General features: G+C 43.8%; 1 non-coding gene across 1 annotated transcript in view; it reads right to left on the reverse strand.

Annotated features, from left to right (window-relative positions):
• Nucleotides 1-13949: 13949 nt before the first annotated feature.
• Nucleotides 13950-17308, reverse strand: part of LOC116802623 — a 3962-nt gene continuing 603 nt past the window's right edge. Inside the window, exon 1 of the ribosomal RNA XR_004362957.1 lies at nucleotides 13950-17308. This exon is cut by the window's right edge and continues 603 nt beyond it. This is a non-coding gene — a ribosomal RNA (large subunit ribosomal RNA).

A 17308-nucleotide genomic window follows, 5' to 3' on the forward strand; every position in this document is an offset into this window, starting at 1 on the left:
TCATTATAAAATATCATTTTATTTCCAACATACATAATTATTGTATCCACACATGTACAATTTTTGTTTAACCAATATAAATATTAAGTTAAATCATTTGCATTTTGAAGATAAATTTAAAATTTATCTCTTTTCATATATCTCTCTGGTAATATATAACATAAAACCAAGCGCATATGATAATATTTCCACATTTAATATATAATTTTATATTTCTTTCATAAGAATCCATATTTGTATTATACCGTAACGATATAATAATCCAACTATACGGCAGGTAATAAATTAATATTTGCCTGCCTCCAAAAATTAACGATAATATATGGAAAACGATTTGTTATTCTATATATAATAGAAACTTGACTTTTGTTTCAACGATATTATCTAAAAAGCGTATATTCCTATTATCCGCGGAGCCAAGTCCCGTGTTCTATAGAACTGAGAAACAAATTTGTACGGATAATAATATACTTTATTTTATGTAACCAATATAAACATAATCCGAAATAAATATTTCGAATAATGCGGGAGGTCGGCAACCACTGCCTACCTATAGTAGTTTTTGAACCCGCTGTCCTCAAAGCGGGTATTTTCAATTCCGTTGCCACCCAACATACGGTCTATTCTCTTATATATTAAGAGATTATAGGAACATTTCATTTTTTTTCCATTATTCATATATAATATGATTATTTTTTTTTTATACATATAATAAATATTAATTTTATATGTTTATTATTTAATTTACTCATATAATTGCCAAATTCATATGAATACATAAGTTTTGAACAATATGAGAGGTCGGCAACCACTGCCTACCTATAGTAGTTTTTGAACCCTCTGTCGTAATTCCGGTCGTTTACACTACTATACCCTCTCACTATAATGGCTTTTCTCTATAATACTAAGAGAATATGGGAATATCTCAGCATTTTTTCCCATATACATATAATAATTAACCATTTTCATATGTATATTATTTAATTTAATCATATAATTGCCAAAATCATATGAATACATAAGTTTGAACAATATGAGAGGTCGGCAACCACTGCCTACCTATAGTAGTTTTTGAACCCTCTGTCGTAATTCCGGTCGTTTACACTACTATACCCTCTCACTATAATGGATTTTCTCTATAATACTAAGAGAATGTGGAATATTTCAGCATTTTTTCCCTTATACATATAATAATTAATCATTTTCATATGTATATTATTTAATTTACTCATACAATTGCCAAAATCATATGAATACATAAGTTTTGAACAATATGAGAGGTCGGCAACCACTGCCTACCTATAGTAGTTTTTGAACCCTCTGTCGTAATTCCGGTGGTTTACACTACTATACCCTCTCACTTAAATGGCTTTTCTCTATAATACTAAGAGAATATGGGAATATCTCTGCATTTTTTCCCATATACATATAATAATTAATCATTTTCGTATGTATATTATTTAATTTACTCATACAATTGCCAAAATCATATGAATACATAAGTTTTGAACAATATGAGAGGTCGGCAACCACTGCCTACCTATAGTAGTTTTTGAACCCTCTGTCGTAATTCCGGTCGTTTACACTACTATACCCTCTCACTTAAATGGCTTTTCTCTATAATACTAAGAGAATATGGGAATATCTCTGCATTTTTTCCCATATACATATAATAATTAACCATTTTCATATGTATATTATTTAATTTAATCATATAATTGCCAAAATCATATGAATACATAAGTTTTGAACAATATGAGAGGTCGGCAACCACTGCCTACCTATAGTAGTTTTTGAACCCTCTGTCGTAATTCCGGTCGTTTACACTACTATACCCTCTCACTATAATGGATTTTCTCTATAATACTAAGAGAATGTGGGAATATTTCAGCATTTTTCCCTTATACATATAATAATTAATCATTTTCATATGTATATTATTTAATTTACTCATATAATTGCCAAATTCATATGAATACATAAGTTTTGAACAATATGAGAGGTCGGCAACCACTGCCTACCTATAGTAGTTTTTGAACCCTCTGTCGTAATTCCGGTCGTTTACACTACTATACCCTCTCACTATAATGGATTTTCTCTATAATACTAAGAGAATGTGGGAATATTTCAGCATTTTTTCCCTTATACATATAATAATTAATCATTTTCATATGTATATTATTTAATTTACTCATACAATTGCCAAAATCATATGAATACATAAGTTTTGAACAATATGAGAGGTCGGCAACCACTGCCTACCTATAGTAGTTTTTGAACCCTCTGTCGTAATTCCGGTCGTTTACACTACTATACCCTCTCACTTAAATGGCTTTTCTCTATAATACTAAGAGAATATGGGAATATCTTAGCATTTTTTCCCATATACATATAATAATTAACCATTTTCATATGTATATTTTTTAATTTACTCATATAATTGCCAAAATCATATAAATACATAAGTTTGAACAATATCAGAGGTCGGCAACGGTCTTTCCTCTATAATACTAAGATAATATGGGAATATTTCATCATTTTTTCCCTTATACATATAATAATTAATCATTTTCATATGTATATTATTTAATTTACTCGTATAATTGTCAAAATCCTATGAACACATAAGAGAATACAATATGAGAGGTCGGCGCAACCATAATATAGTAGTTGATGACGAGGTGTTTGGCAACTTGACACAATCCATTAAAGTCTTTATATTAATTATATGAAAGGGACAATATCATATGCGTCACTAAATTGATGACGAGGTGTTTGGCAACTTGATACAATTCTTTAAAGTCTTTATATCAAAAATTATATGATAGGGACAATATCATATGCGTCACTAAATTGATGACGAGGTGTTTGGCAACTTGACACAATTCATTAGAGTCTGTATATTAATTATATGATAGGGACAATATCATATGCGTCACTAAATTGATGACGAGGTGTTTGGCAACTTGATACAATTCTTTAAAGTCTTTATATCAAAAATTATATAATAAGGACAATATCATATGCGTCACTAAATTGATGACGAGGTGTTTGGCAACTTGACACAATCCATTAAAGTCTTTATATTAATTATATGATAGGGACAATATCATATGCGTCACTAAATTGATGACGAGGTGTTTGGCAACTTGATACAATTCTTTAAAGTCTATATATCAAAAATTATATGATAGGGACAATATCATATGCGTCACTAAATTGATGACGAGGTGTTTGGCAACTTGACACAATTCATTAAAGTCTGTATATTAATTATATGATAGGGACAATATCATATGCGTCACTAAATTGATGACGAGGTGTTTGGCAACTTGATACAATTCTTTAAAGTCTTTATATCAAAAATTATATGATAAGGACAATATCATATGCGTCACTAAATTGATGACGAGGTGTTTGGCAACTTGACACAATCCATTAAAGTCTTTATATTAATTATATGATAGGGACAATATCATATGCGTCACTAAATTGATGACGAGGTGTTTGGCAACTTGATACAATTCTTTAAAGTCTTTATATCAAAAATTATATGATAAGGACAATATCATATGCGTCACTAAATTGATGACGAGGTGTTTGGCAACTTGACACAATTCATTAAAGTCTTTATATTAATTATATGATAGGGACAATATCATATGCGTCACTAAATTGATGACGAGGTGTTTGGCAACTTGACACAATCCATTAAAGTCTTTATATTAATTATATGATAGGGACAATATCATATGCGTCACTAAATTGATGACGAGGTGTTTGGCAACTTGATACAATTCTTTAAAGTCTTTATATCAAAAATTATATGATAAGGACAATATCATATGCGTCACTAAATTGATGACGAGGTGTTTGGCAACTTGACACAATCCATTAAAGTCTTTATATTAATTATATGATAGGGACAATATCATATGCGTCACTAAATTGATGACGAGGTGTTTGGCAACTTGATACAATTCTTTAAAGTCTTTATATCAAAATTATATGATAAGGACAATATCATATGCGTCACTAAATTGATGAGTCGCGATCGAACACTCGACGAGTGCAGACGTGCCTGCGGATCGACAGCAAATTGTTAGCAAATTGTTAGCAAATTGTTCACAGTTGTAAGTCCCGTTACTTGTGCCCAGCCACTTCGCGTCGCGTGATCTTGTCGCGCGTTTTGATTGGCCCAGCCAACGTACCTAACGGTAGTTCGCACTAACACCATCGCACACCCGAGTGTGCGTGTTATCAGCGCAAAAAACCCAGTGCTCGAAGCAGCGGTATAATTGCAAAGCAGCAGCCACGTGCTGCCTGGCTCACCGGCTTACGGTGCCCAGCTTCCCCCCCCCCCCCCTCCTCACTCCTTATCAACTTTGGAGAAGATGGACTGGCAGGCCCCCCCGCGCACCCACAAGCTTGGAACAACACCACGCAAAAAGGCTCTGAGAACACGCAAGAGCAGCTCCAGCAGCGAGGGAAGCACCTCGCATACAGAGCCGGGCGAGATAAAGCGAAAACCGGCAAAGAAAGCACAGGGAGAGGAGCTGGAAGATAAGCCAAGCACTAGCGCAGCTCTGCGCAAGAAGCTCGCCAACAACGCCTTCGCTTTACTCTCGACCGAAGAAGACGAGTACGACCAAGAGAGCTCTGATGACGAACCCGGACCTAAAGACGATTCCAAGCCCAAGACCCCCGAGAAACCAAAGCCCACCCCGAAGACCATCAAGCCACCTCCGATTTTTATCCCCGATGTGACCAACATCTCGGCACTCGTCAAGATGATCACGACTCTTGTAGGCCCGAAGAACAATTTTACCTACAAGACCGTGAATGGCAACAACGTACGTGTCATGATGCCGGACAAAGAGTCCTATACAGCTCTGCGTCTCCAACTTGTGGCCCAAAACAAGAGGCATCGGACTTTCCAGCCGAAAGATGAACGTGCATACAAGGTTGTCATCAAAGGACTCCACCACTCCACCGATCGTGAGGAAATCATTGAAGACCTTCGCAGACAAGGGCACGCTGTTAGAGATCTGCACAATCCCATTGGCAGAAGAACTAAAGAACCGCTGGGAATATTCTTCGCCAACCTGGAGCCTTCCAGCAACAACAAAGACGTCTACCAAGTCAAGCGGATCTGCAGGTCGGTAGTAACCATTGAACCGCCGCAGAAGTTCAACGACGTGCCTCAATGCTTCAGGTGCCAAGGATTCGGTCATACACAGCGTTACTGCTTCCTGGAATACCGATGTGTAAAGTGTGGAGGCCCTCACGAATCGAGGGCATGTGAGAAGAGGGAGGACGACAAAGCGTGCTGCTTCCACTGCCAGGCGGACCATCCTGCGTCTTTCAAGGGATGCCCTGCATACAAAAGGGCCAAAGCACTCGCTGCTCCGAAAACAAGGCCCGTCGCTAATGCTAACAAGGCGCCGCCCGTGGCATCACCAAACGTCACCTCTGGCAGGAGCTACCGAGACGCCCTCAACGGAGTGCACGCAGCACCGCAGAATCCCACAACCCCAGTCCAAACCCAAACAGAAACCCCACACTCCGGTCAGATAGAAGCGATGTTCGCTCGCATGGAAGGAATGATGGAAAGGATGATGGAGCGCATGTTCACCCAGATGACACAGCTGGTGGCCACCATTCTCAACAGCAAGTCATGCAACTAAAGCTCCACCTAGTCGTCTGGAATGCGAACGGCCTGCAGAACAGCAAGGCCATAGTCGAGCACCATCTGAAGACCCACCAGATCGATATCCTACTCGTAGCCGAAACCCACTTCTCCCCCAGATCCCACTTTAATATCAGCGGATATGACCTCATCCATGCAGACCATCCTTCTGGCAGAGCACGCGGTGGAGCAGCCATCCTCATCAGGAGCGGTATTCAATACCTAGAGCTGCCCGCGTTTCAGCAAGACTGGGCACAATGTCCTGTCATCAGGATTGTCAGCCCGCAAGGAGATTTAGACATTGGAGCGGTCTACTTTCCCCCAGATACCGCATAACAGCATCTCACCTCAGTGAGTTCTTCGAGCATTTTGGGCCCCGCTTCATAGCAGCTGGAGATTATAACGCCAAACATTCTTGGTGGGGATCGCGCGCCAACAACCCCAAAGGGAAAACTCTGTTTGGGTACCTGCAACGCCACCGACTGGACTGCCACTCCACTGGCGAGCCCACTCACTGGCCAACGAATCCCCTCAAGACTCCAGACCTACTGGACTTTGCTGTGTCGAAAGGCATAGGGCATGCGAAGATCAGCTGCACAACAAATGCTGATCTCCTGTCAGACCACTGTGCAATAAACGTGCTAATCAACACGCCAGTCCTCAGGAAAACCCCGCTCAGAAGGCTCACTGGAAATATACCGACGCCGCCAAGTTCGCGTCCTGGATGCTCTCCACCGTCAATCCGAACCCCATCCTCAACACACCCAGGAACATTGATGAAGCTATCGGGAATCTCACCAGGCAGATGCAAAACGCTGCGGAATTCGCAAGCCCACCGCCACCAAAGACTGCGAGAACACCTAGCAGGGACCTCCACCTCTGGTCCCCGGAAATTGCGGCACTCGTGACTGAGAAGAGGCGTCTCAGGAGAGTTTGGTTCTTGACGCGCAATCCAAGAGACAAAACAGCGCTCAATCACGCCACAAAGGAGTTGAAGGACAAGATCTCCAGCCTACGCCAGGACTCCTTCCTCAGATTCCTCGAGGAACTCTCTCCCGGGGACCCAGACCACAATCTGTGGAACGTCACCCGCCACATTAAACGACCAGCCAAAAAGGTTTCCGCAGTGCGCAAAGCAGATGGATCCTGGTGCCTTTCGGATGCTGAAAGAGCAGAAGCTTTCGCCGAACACCTTTACAACGCCTTCTCTCCGTTCGACTGCTGCACTGCCGAAGAACATGCTGAAACAGCCCGGTTTCTCAATAGCCCAAGCTCTCCCGGTCCCCCGTTGGAACCAGTCGACCCTGAGGAAGTTGCGCAGGAGATTGCTCTACTGAAGAACAACAAATCTCCAGGCCTGGATCGTATAGATGCGGCGGCCCTAAAAATGCTCCCATCCCGCTGCACACAAATGCTGGCCAGCATTTACAACAGCTGCTTCCGGCTAGGGTACTTCCCGGAAGAGTGGAAAAGAGCAGAGGTTATTGTCCTCCTCAAGCCTGGTAAGCCTGAAGCCAATCTCGCCTCCTATCGTCCGATTAGTTTGCTGGCAATCCTCTCCAAAATACTCGAAAGAGTATTTTTGCGCAGAGTATTGCCAGTACTGGATGAGGCTGGTTTGATCCCCGATCACCAGTTTGGCTTCAGGCGCTCCCACGGAACACCAGAGCAATGCCACCGGCTAGTCGAACGGATCCTCGAGGCATTCGAGCAAAAGAAATACTGCTGCGCTGTAATGCTCGACGTGAAGCAGGCATTCGACAGAGTTTGGCATCCTGGACTCCTCCATAAACTCAAATCCTACCTCCCAAGCCCCCATTTTACCCTCCTCAAATCCTACACTGAGGGAAGAGCATTCCAAGTCAGATGCGGAAGTGCAATAAGCCTACCCAGACTGATCAGAGCTGGAGTTCCGCAAGGCAGTGTGCTCGGACCAATACTGTACACCCTTTACACCGCAGACCTTCCCATAATCCCCTCCAGGAACCTAACTATAGCGACTTATGCAGATGACACGGCTTTCCTCGCCTCCTCATCCGACCCACGAGAAGCCTCCGAAACAATCCAAAGGCAAATGGACGCGCTACATCCCTGGCTCAGCAGGTGGAACATCGTAGTGAACGCGGAAAAATCTACCCAAACAACATTTGCACTAAGGAGAGGAGACTGCCCACCGGTCACGCTAAACGGAGTCATCATTCCCAACGCACCCGCACCCAAGTACCTAGGACTTACCCTGGACCGCAGGCTCACTTGGCGTCCCCACATCGTCAGCAAACGCATACAGGCCGATGCGCGTCTGAGGCAGATGCATTGGCTTATTGGGAGAGGGTCCAAGCTAAGGCAGAACCACAAAATCCTGGTGTACAAGGCAATTCTCAAGCCCATCTGGACCTACGGGATACAGCTATGGGGCACGGCAAGCCACACGAATCGCCTGCGTATACAGCGGTTCCAGAATAGGTGCTTGAGAATTGCCTGTAATGCGCATCCCTACCACGAGAATGTCGCCATACATAGGGAACTTGGAATCCCACAAGTCGCTGATGAAATCTCCAGGCTCAGCGAGAGATACCTGAAAAGGCTCGAAAACCACCCTAACCACCTCGCCACCAACCTGTTAGACAATAGCCAAACAAGCAGACGTCTCATGAGGAGACACCCTCTCGATCTTCCACAACAATAGACAACACATATAAAACCCGCCACAAATACATGTACAATAGTATCCCTTAAGCTAATGTTCCCCCGCAAAACCATTTAATTATTGTCCACTAGGACAGATTTTAAATAAATAAACGCACGCTAAAGAAAAAAAACTAAATTGATGACGAGGTGTTTGGCAACTTGACACAATTCATTAAAGTCTTTATATTAATTATATGATAGGGACAATATCATATGCGTCACTAAATTGATGACGAGGTGTTTGGCAACTTGACACAATCCATTAAAGTCTTTATATTAATTATATGATAGGGACAATATCATATGCGTCACTAAATTGATGACGAGGTGTTTGGCAACTTGATTCAATTCTTTAAAGTCTTTATATCAAAAATTATATGATAAGGACAATATCATATGCGTCACTAAATTGATGACGAGGTGTTTGGCAACTTGACACAATTCATTAAAGTCTGTATATTAATTATATGATAGGGACAATATCATATGCGTCACTAAATTGATCAGTCGCGATCGAACACTCGACGAGTGCAGACGTGCCTGCGGATCGACAGCAAATTGTTAGCAAATTGTTAGCAAATTGTTCACAGTTGTAAGTCCCGTTACTTGTGCCCAGCCACTTCGCGTCGCGTGATCTTGTCGCGCGTTTTGATTGGCCCAGCCAACGTACCTAACGGTAGTTCGCACTAACACCATCGCACACCCGAGTGTGCGTGTTATCAGCGCAAAAAACCCAGTGCTCGAAGCAGCGGTATAATTGCAAAGCAGCAGCCACGTGCTGCCTGGCTCACCGGCTTACGGTGCCCAGCTTCCCCCCCCCCCCCCCTCCTCACTCCTTATCAACTTTGGAGAAGATGGACTGGCAGGCCCCCCGCGCACCCACAAGCTTGGAACAACACCACGCAAAAAGGCTCTGAGAACACGCAAGAGCAGCTCCAGCAGCGAGGGAAGCACCTCGCATACAGAGCCGGGCGAGATAAAGCGAAAACCGGCAAAGAAAGCACAGGGAGAGGAGCTGGAAGATAAGCCAAGCACTAGCGCAGCTCTGCGCAAGAAGCTCGCCAACAACGCCTTCGCTTTACTCTCGACCGAAGAAGACGAGTACGACCAAGAGAGCTCTGATGACGAACCCGGACCTAAAGACGATTCCAAGCCCAAGACCCCCGAGAAACCAAAGCCCACCCCGAAGACCATCAAGCCACCTCCGATTTTTATCCCCGATGTGACCAACATCTCGGCACTCGTCAAGATGATCACGACTCTTGTAGGCCCGAAGAACAATTTTACCTACAAGACCGTGAATGGCAACAACGTACGTGTCATGATGCCGGACAAAGAGTCCTATACAGCTCTGCGTCTCCAACTTGTGGCCCAAAACAAGAGGCATCGGACTTTCCAGCCGAAAGATGAACGTGCATACAAGGTTGTCATCAAAGGACTCCACCACTCCACCGATCGTGAGGAAATCATTGAAGACCTTCGCAGACAAGGGCACGCTGTTAGAGATCTGCACAATCCCATTGGCAGAAGAACTAAAGAACCGCTGGGAATATTCTTCGCCAACCTGGAGCCTTCCAGCAACAACAAAGACGTCTACCAAGTCAAGCGGATCTGCAGGTCGGTAGTAACCATTGAACCGCCGCAGAAGTTCAACGACGTGCCTCAATGCTTCAGGTGCCAAGGATTCGGTCATACACAGCGTTACTGCTTCCTGGAATACCGATGTGTAAAGTGTGGAGGCCCTCACGAATCGAGGGCATGTGAGAAGAGGGAGGACGACAAAGCGTGCTGCTTCCACTGCCAGGCGGACCATCCTGCGTCTTTCAAGGGATGCCCTGCATACAAAAGGGCCAAAGCACTCGCTGCTCCGAAAACAAGGCCCGTCGCTAATGCTAACAAGGCGCCGCCCGTGGCATCACCAAACGTCACCTCTGGCAGGAGCTACCGAGACGCCCTCAACGGAGTACACGCAGCACCGCAGAATCCCACAACCCCAGTCCAAACCCAAACAGAAACCCCACACTCCGGTCAGATAGAAGCGATGTTCGCTCGCATGGAAGGAATGATGGAAAGGATGATGGAGCGCATGTTCACCCAGATGACACAGCTGGTGGCCACCATTCTCAACAGCAAGTCATGCAACTAAAGCTCCACCTAGTCGTCTGGAATGCGAACGGCCTGCAGAACAGCAAGGCCATAGTCGAGCACCATCTGAAGACCCACCAGATCGATATCCTACTCGTAGCCGAAACCCACTTCTCCCCCAGATCCCACTTTAATATCAGCGGATATGACCTCATCCATGCAGACCATCCTTCTGGCAGAGCACGCGGTGGAGCAGCCATCCTCATCAGGAGCGGTATTCAATACCTAGAGCTGCCCGCGTTTCAGCAAGACTGGGCACAATGTCCTGTCATCAGGATTGTCAGCCCGCAAGGAGATTTAGACATTGGAGCGGTCTACTTTCCCCCCAGATACCGCATAACAGCATCTCACCTCAGTGAGTTCTTCGAGCATTTTGGGCCCCGCTTCATAGCAGCTGGAGATTATAACGCCAAACATTCTTGGTGGGGATCGCGCGCCAACAACCCCAAAGGGAAAACTCTGTTTGGGTACCTTCAACGCCACCGACTGGACTGCCACTCCACTGGCGAGCCCACTCACTGGCCAACGAATCCCCTCAAGACTCCAGACCTACTGGACTTTGCTGTGTCGAAAGGCATAGGGCATGCGAAGATCAGCTGCACAACAAATGCTGATCTCCTGTCAGACCACTGTGCAATAAACGTGCTAATCAACACGCCAGTCCTCAGGAAAACCCCGCTCAGAAGGCTCACTGGAAAATATACCGACGCCGCCAAGTTCGCGTCCTGGATGCTCTCCACCGTCAATCCGAACCCCATCCTCAACACACCCAGGAACATTGATGAAGCTATCGGGAATCTCACCAGGCAGATGCAAAACGCTGCGGAATTCGCAAGCCCACCGCCACCAAAGACTGCGAGAACACCTAGCAGGGACCTCCACCTCTGGTCCCCGGAAATTGCGGCACTCGTGACTGAGAAGAGGCGTCTCAGGAGAGTTTGGTTCTTGACGCGCAATCCAAGAGACAAAACAGCGCTCAATCACGCCACAAAGGAGTTGAAGGACAAGATCTCCAGCCTACGCCAGGACTCCTTCCTCAGATTCCTCGAGGAACTCTCTCCCGGGGACCCAGACCACAATCTGTGGAACGTCACCCGCCACATTAAACGACCAGCCAAAAAGGTTTCCGCAGTGCGCAAAGCAGATGGATCCTGGTGCCGTTCGGATGCTGAAAGAGCAGAAGCTTTCGCCGAACACCTTTACAACGCCTTCTCTCCGTTCGACTGCTGCACTGCCGAAGAACATGCTGAAACAGCCCGGTTTCTCAATAGCCCAAGCTCTCCCGGTCCCCCGTTGGAACCAGTCGACCCTGAGGAAGTTGCGCAGGAGATTGCTCTACTGAAGAACAACAAATCTCCAGGCCTGGATCGTATAGATGCGGCGGCCCTAAAAATGCTCCCATTCCGCTGCACACAAATGCTGGCCAGCATTTACAACAGCTGCTTCCGGCTAGGGTACTTCCCGGAAGAGTGGAAAAGAGCAGAGGTTATTGTCCTCCTCAAGCCTGGTAAGCCTGAAGCCAATCTCGCCTCCTATCGTCCGATTAGTTTGCTGGCAATCCTCTCCAAAATACTCGAAAGAGTAATTTTGCGCAGAGTAATGCCAGTACTGGATGAGGCTGGTTTGATCCCCGATCACCAGTTTGGCTTCAGGCGCTCCCACGGAACACCAGAGCAATGCCACCGGCTAGTCGAACGGATCCTCGAGGCATTCGAGCAAAAGAAATACTGCTGCGCTGTAATGCTCGACGTGAAGCAGGCATTCGACAGAGTTTGGCATCCTGGACTCCTCCATAAACTCAAATCCTACCTCCCAAGCCCCCATTTTACCCTCCTCAAATCCTACACTGAGGGAAGAGCATTCCAAGTCAGATGCGGAAGTGCAATAAGCCTACCCAGACTGATCAGAGCTGGAGTTCCGCAAGGCAGTGTGCTCGGACCAATACTGTACACCCTTTACACCGCAGACCTTCCCATAATCCCCTCCAGGAACCTAACTATAGCGACTTATGCAGATGACACGGCTTTCCTCGCCTCCTCATCCGACCCACGAGAAGCCTCCGAAACAATCCAAAGGCAAATGGACGCGCTACATCCCTGGCTCAGCAGGTGGAACATCGTAGTGAACGCGGAAAAATCTACCCAAACAACATTTGCACTAAGGAGAGGAGACTGCCCACCGGTCACGCTAAACGGAGTCATCATTCCCAACGCACCCGCACCCAAGTACCTAGGACTTACCCTGGACCGCAGGCTCACTTGGCGTCCCCACATCGTCAGCAAACGCATACAGGCCGATGCGCGTCTGAGGCAGATGCATTGGCTTATTGGGAGAGGGTCCAAGCTAAGGCAGAACCACAAAATCCTGGTGTACAAGGCAATTCTCAAGCCCATCTGGACCTACGGGATACAGCTATGGGGCACGGCAAGCCACACGAATCGCCTGCGTATACAGCGGTTCCAGAATAGGTGCTTGAGAATTGCCTGTAATGCGCATCCCTACCACGAGAATGTCGCCATACATAGGGAACTTGGAATCCCACAAGTCGCTGATGAAATCTCCAGGCTCAGCGAGAGATACCTGAAAAGGCTCGAAAACCACCCTAACCACCTCGCCACCAACCTGTTAGACAATAGCCAAACAAGCAGACGTCTCATGAGGAGACACCCTCTCGATCTTCCACAACAATAGACAACACATATAAAACCCGCCACAAATACATGTACAATAGTATCCCTTAAGCTAATGTTCCCCCGCAAAACCATTTAATTATTGTCCACTAGGACAGATTTTAAATAAATAAACGCACGCTAAAAAAAAAAAAAAAAAAAAAAAAACTAAATTGATGACGAGGTGTTTGGCAACTTGATACAATTCTTAAAGTCTTTATATAAAATTATATGATAGGACAATATCATATGCGTCACTAAATTGATGACGAGGTGTTTGGCAACTTGATACAATTCTTTAAAGTCTTTATATCAAAAATTATATGATAGGACAATATCATATGCGTCACTAAATTGATGACGAGGTGTTTGGCAACTTGACACAATTCATTAAAGTCTTATATTAATTATATGATAGGGACAATATCATATGCGTCACTAAATTGATGACGAGGTGTTTGGCAACTTGATACAATTCTTTAAAGTCTTTATATCAAAATTATATGATAGGGACAATATCATATGCGTCACTAAATTGATGACGAGGTGTTTGGCAACTTGACACAATTCATTAAAGTCTTTATATTAATTATATGATAGGGACAATATCATATGCGTCACTAAATTGATGACGAGGTGTTTGGCAACTTGACACAATCCATTAAAGTCTTTATATTAATTATATGATAGGGACAATATCATATGCGTCACTAAATTGATGACGAGGTGTTTGGCTACAGGAAAAAATCATTTATTTATCGAATCATCAAGCAAAGGATAAGCTTCAGTGGATCGCAGTATGGCAGCTGCTCAACCACTTACAACACCTTGCCTGTTACAAAAGTCGTTTACAATTGATTCTAGGCTTTGTCATTGTATTAAATAATGCTTTTATATGTAACTAGCGCGGCATCAGGTGATCGAAGATCCTCCTAATTTACTATGTTACAAATTACATTGGCATCACATCCATTGTCGTTTATAAAATAAATTATAAACTTTAAATGGTTTAGAAGCCATACAATGCAAATTGCCCCTTATTTATCATTGCAGTCCAGCACGGATACGACCTTAGAGGCGTTCAGGCATAATCCAACGGACGTAGCGTCATACCACTGTTCGCTCGAACAAGTATTGTGCCATTGGTCCGTACCTGCGGTTCCTCTCGTACTACGCAGGAATGCTGTCGCAACAACGTTTTGTCATTAGTAGGGTAAAACTAACCTGTCTCACGACGGTCTAAACCCAGCTCACGTTCCCTTGCATGGGTGAACAATCCAACGCTTGGTGAATTTTGCTTCACAATGATAGGAAGAGCCGACATCGAAGGATCAAAAAGCGACGTCGCTATGAACGCTTGGCCGCCACAAGCCAGTTATCCCTATGGTAACTTTTCTGACACCTCTTGTTAAAAACTCTTTAAACCAAAAGGATCGATAGGCCGAGCTTTTGCTGTCCCTGTGTGTACTGAACACCGAGATCAAGTCAGCATTTGCCCTTTTGCTCTATGTGTGGTTTCTGTCCGCACTGAGCTGGCCTTGGGACACCTCCGTTATTATTTGAGAGATGTACCGCCCCAGTCAAACTCCCTACCTGGCAATGTCCTTGAATTGGATCATACCTGAGTAATTGGAGTTATACCAAATTTTCAAATCAAAAATACATAAATGCATCGTTTTATTAAAGAATTTGTTTGCGATTATATAACAAACTCGTGATACTTTGATCAAGAAGCTTGCATCAAAACCCAATACCATAAGATATAATAAATATATCCGTATAATGGCTAGGAAATGATACACGTTCCATTTAATCAAGTAAGTAAGGAAACAATAAGAGTAGTGGTATTTCATTGACGATACCAAACCGAGGTCTAATATCTCCCACTTATTCTACACCTCTTATGTCTCCTTACACTGCCAGATTAGAGTCAAGCTCAAAAGGGTCTTCTTTCCCCGCTAATTATTCCAAGCCCGTTCCCTTGGCTGTGGTTTCGCTAGATAGTAGATAGGGACAGTAGGAATCTCGTTAATCCATTCATGCGCGTCACTAATTAGATGACGAGGCATTTGGCTACCTTAAGAGAGTCATAGTTACTCCCGCCGTTGACCCGCGCTTACTTGAATTTCTTCACTTTGACATTCAGAGCACTGGGCAGAAATCACATTGTGTCAACACCCGCTAGGGCCATCACAATGCTTTGTTTTAATTAGACAGTCGGATTCCCCAAGTCCGTGCCAGTTCTGAATTGATTGTTAATTGATAATCGTTATAATTGATAAGAACTAATTGGTTTAACCCAAATAGTATTCTTAAAAATTTTAGCAAGAAAGTTCCACAATTGGCTACGTAACTAAACTATCCGGGGAACAAGTAACTAACATAAATGCTAGAAACTCTATTTACCCAGAACGAGCACATAAACCATGTTATTGTTTCCCAATCAAGCCCGACTATCTCAATCTTCAGAGCCAATCCTTATCCCGAAGTTACGGATCTAATTTGCCGACTTCCCTTACCTACATTATTCTATCGACTAGAGACTCTTCACCTTGGAGACCAGCTGCGGATATTGGTACGGCCTGTTGAGAAGTTTGCGTGTCCCCACCATAAATTTTCAAGGTCCGAGGAGAAAATATCGACACAACAGTATATGTCATGCTCTTCTAGCCCATCTACCATATCTCTCTGCGAAAGACTTCCATGGTAGTACGGCTATAAAACAGAAAAGAAAACTCTTCCGATATCTCTCGACGGCTTCTTTATGGTCGTTCCTGTTGCCAGGATGAGCACGAGGCCCATATTTAATAACAAACGGATACTCAACAGGTTACGGAATTGGAACCGTATTCCCTTTCGTTCAAAATTATTCAAGTGTATTATATTCGCTTTGTTTATATAGTTAGGCATTTTTGTTTTACTTGAAAATTTTCGGCTTTCGCCTTGAACTTAGGACCGACTAACTCGTGATCAACCACTGTTCACACGAAACCCTTCTCCACTTCAGTCCTCCAAGGTCTCATTCGATTATTTGCTACTACCACCAAGATCTGTACCAATGGCAGCTCCATGCAGGCTTACGCCAAACACTTCTACGCATACCATTGTACCTTCCTACTCACTAAAGTTTCAAAATTTATATCACAAGTAATATAAATCATCTACTTTAGCGGTAATGTATAGGTATACAACTTAAGCGCCATCCATTTTAAGGGCTAGTTGCTTCGGCAGGTGAGTTGTTACACACTCCTTAGCGGATTTCGACTTCCATGATCACCGTCCTGCTGTTTTAAGCAACCAACGCCTTTCATGGTATCTGCATGAGTTGTTAATTTGGGCACCGTAACATTACGTTTGGTTCATCCCACAGCGCCAGTTCTGCTTACCAAAAGTGGCCCACTGGGCACATTATATCATAACCTTGAACTTCATATCAAGAAAGTTAAGGTTCTTACCCATTTAAAGTTTGAGAATAGGTTAAGATCGTTTCGACCCTAAGGCCTCTAATCATTCGCTTTACCAGATAAGATTATTTTATATAATATTAAAATGCACCAGCTATCCTGAGGGAAACTTCGGAAGGAACCAGCTACTAGATGGTTCGATTGGTCTTTCGCCCCTATACTCAATTCTGACAATCGATTTGCACGTCAGAACTGTTTCGGTCTTCCATCAGGGTTTCCCCTGACTTCAACCTGATCAAGTATAGTTCACCATCTTTCGGGTCACAGCATATATGCTCAAGGTACGTTCCAGTTAGAGGCATAAATAATATAAATATACATTATACATAACTATATAGAACGCCCCGGGATTGTGTTAATTAGCTATAAATAGCTAAAAAACTAATCCCATTATTAGTCAAGTTAATTACGCTATTAGGTTTACATCCCAATAACTTGCACATATGTTAGACTCCTTGGTCCGTGTTTCAAGACGGGTCCCGAAGGTATCCTGAATCTTTCGCATTGTTAATCATACAAGAGCATATAATAAACACAAAAATCAATGATAATTATGCCATTATATAATTCCGAAAAATTAACGCTCTGTAATAATATAAATCTATCAGCACTTTATCAAATTAATAACATTTATTCTGTGTTAAAATGCAAGC

Source organism: Drosophila sechellia, unplaced genomic scaffold (assembly GCF_004382195.2).
Source record: "Drosophila sechellia strain sech25 unplaced genomic scaffold, ASM438219v1 U_188, whole genome shotgun sequence".
NCBI lineage: Eukaryota > Metazoa > Arthropoda > Insecta > Diptera > Drosophilidae > Drosophila > Drosophila sechellia.